Source organism: Babylonia areolata, chromosome 12, assembly GCF_041734735.1.
Source record: "Babylonia areolata isolate BAREFJ2019XMU chromosome 12, ASM4173473v1, whole genome shotgun sequence".
Lineage (NCBI taxonomy): Eukaryota > Metazoa > Mollusca > Gastropoda > Neogastropoda > Buccinidae > Babylonia > Babylonia areolata.
This window is the reverse complement of record NC_134887.1, coordinates 15,214,279-15,216,809: the sequence shown is the minus strand read 5'-3', so window position 1 is coordinate 15,216,809 and position 2,531 is coordinate 15,214,279. Positions and strand designations below refer to the sequence as shown.

The 2,531-nt window shown below is 46.8% G+C and overlaps 1 pseudogene; it reads left to right on the top strand.

Annotated features, from left to right (window-relative positions):
- Positions 1 to 282: 282 nt before the first annotated feature.
- On the top strand, positions 283 to 1,683 carry LOC143287844 (uncharacterized; annotated as a pseudogene).
- Positions 1,684 to 2,531: the final 848 nt, after the last annotated feature.

The window sequence follows — 2,531 nt, the reverse complement described above, 5'->3', positions numbered from 1 at the left end:
GAAAAACTACTGAACCGATCATTCTGAAAATTGGTACAAAGGATACTGGAGTGTCGGCAAAGATGCACGAGCCTGCAAAATGTCAATTTCGGTTGTTGACTTTTTCGGCGCAAAATCTGATTTTCTGACCACCACTTCATTTCTGTTGCTCCAAGCCCGAGTTTGTAGGAATCTTTATGTGTTTTCATTGGAAACCGAAAGTAGGAATCTGTGTGTTTTCATTGGAAACCGAAAGTAGGAACCGCGTGCTAAGAAGAAGTAAGAACCGCGGAAAATATAAAAATGGCGGGCGGACGACCAAGAAACCCTCAAAACTTGGTTCCTGTTGCCCAGGTTTTGCAGCCCCAACAGGTACTTGAAGAGGAGTGGACACTGCTGGAATTGATTCCAGCAGTGGATACCACAGACGAGGCCATACAGTGGTTGGCGAGAAGAGGCCTGCTGAGAAACCACTTGCTATGCCACGCCTGTGGAAATGACATGACCGTTTCGACCTACAATGGTCATATAGACGGCAAGCGCTGGAAGTGTCTGGCCCAGTGCCGAGGTGCCACCAAAAACATCAGGTACGTCTTCGTGGCTTATGGTACGTGTTATGTGCACCCTGTTTTCGCTTTCTGTCTTATCGCATCTGTTCTGGCAAAAAAGAAAGAGGGACCACCGCCACCCTCCCCTTTTTCCACCTCTCCCTTTTCTGAGTAATAAGTTAAGCAGTAAACATTTCAATCCATCTCATTGCAGGTTTGACAGCTGGTTCAAACGTTCGCACCTATCTCTCACGAAGAGCATCCTGCTGCTGTATTTCTGGGCGGCAGATTTTCCCCAGGCCCAGATCTGCTGAGAGCTGGGGATCAGCACCACGACAGTCGTCAACTGGTGCAACTTCATCCGTGAGGTAAGCATGATATACAAGTTCAACATGTATACTTTCACCCTCACCCCAATTTACCTAAATGTCAAGTTTTGGGGTTAAACTTCACTGTAGCTCACGACGCTTCATTTAGAAAACGATAATAATGTTCATATTTGTGTTTGGTATATTTTGCTATGGGTTGGATATGCTTGTTTCTGAAATTGAGTTTATGTGTGTGTGTGTGTGTGTGTGTGTGTGTGTGTGTGTGTGTGCAGGTCTGTGATGAAGACCTGCGCCGCCACCCGCAGCAGATCGGCGGCCTCGATCTCCAGACTGGGCAACCAATAGTCGTGGAGATAGACGAGACCAAATATTTCCACAGGAAGTACCACCAGGGCCAGTGGCGTGAGGGGCATTGGGTCTTTGGGGGCATTGAAAGTGAGACAGGGCAGTGCTTCATGGTGGAAGTACAAGACCGGACCAGGCCCACGCTTGAGGCCCTGATCCTGGAGTGGATCCTTCCTAGCTCCCACATCATCTCGGATGGATGGCGTTCCGACCACCACTTGGAGGAGTTAGGCGGGGGGGTATACCTGCACGATGTGATCGTGCATGAACAACATTTCGTGGACCCCAACAACCCCGCCATCCACACCAACAACATCGAAAACACATGGATGAGGGCAAAGAGGAAGCTGAAGCGACAGTTCGGTACGTCCGAGGCCCTCTTCCAATCGTACCTGTACGAGTTCGTGTGGAGGAACAAGTACAATGATGGGCAACGTTCATACTTCCCCCGTCTGCTGACATGCATACGGGAGCAGTGCTAATGTTGCCCACCTGGTATGGTTGGATGAGGGTTGAGGACTACCAGCTGTCCTCAGCTTCGTCTTCCAGTTGTTGGGGGTAACTAGTATGCACGGTCACATCGAGCAGAGATTGAAGTACCCTACGCTTGCCACCCATGTAAATGATTTTGTAAATGCCATATGAACAGCTGTTTGTTTTCTGTACCCATTTGCATTGCAAAAGTGTCAATTTATTATCTTCTGTTTACGTTTTTCAAACACAGGACAGTGATTTTCCAGTGCCATTAATTTTTCACTAATCAACTGTGCAAGTAGTTTGCCTTGGTTTTGGTCTTCTGTTGCCATGATACCCAGGTGGGTTAATCAAGACATCCCACCAATTAATAATTGTACCTGCCATGATTTTTTCGATTATTAAATAAATGTAACAACAACAGCAACAATTTGTTCTTCAATTGAGTACTTGAATGCTTGTGGCTGTAACACGACGTATGTTAAAAATCAGCTTGAGCATGATCCAAAATTGAAAAAAAAAATTACTACACGTGATCAGCTGTCAAAATGGCTTGCAGGTGGTTGCTCTGGCTGTGATCGGCTAAGCTTACTGTGTATAAAATTTGTCGCAGTTTCATGGGAAAGGGGTGGTCGTACAGCTTAGCTGAGGGTTCCATTCAACTCAGCGCATCGAGGTGAGCCTAAGACACCCTTTGTTTTTCGTCTAAAACACACAGATTCCTACTTTCGGTTTCCAATGAAAACACACAGAGATTGATGACGCGACCACCCGCGTGATCAGCAGTCAAAATGGCTTGCAGGTGGTTGTTCTGGCTGTGATCGGCTGAGCTTACTGTGTATAAAATTGTCGCAGT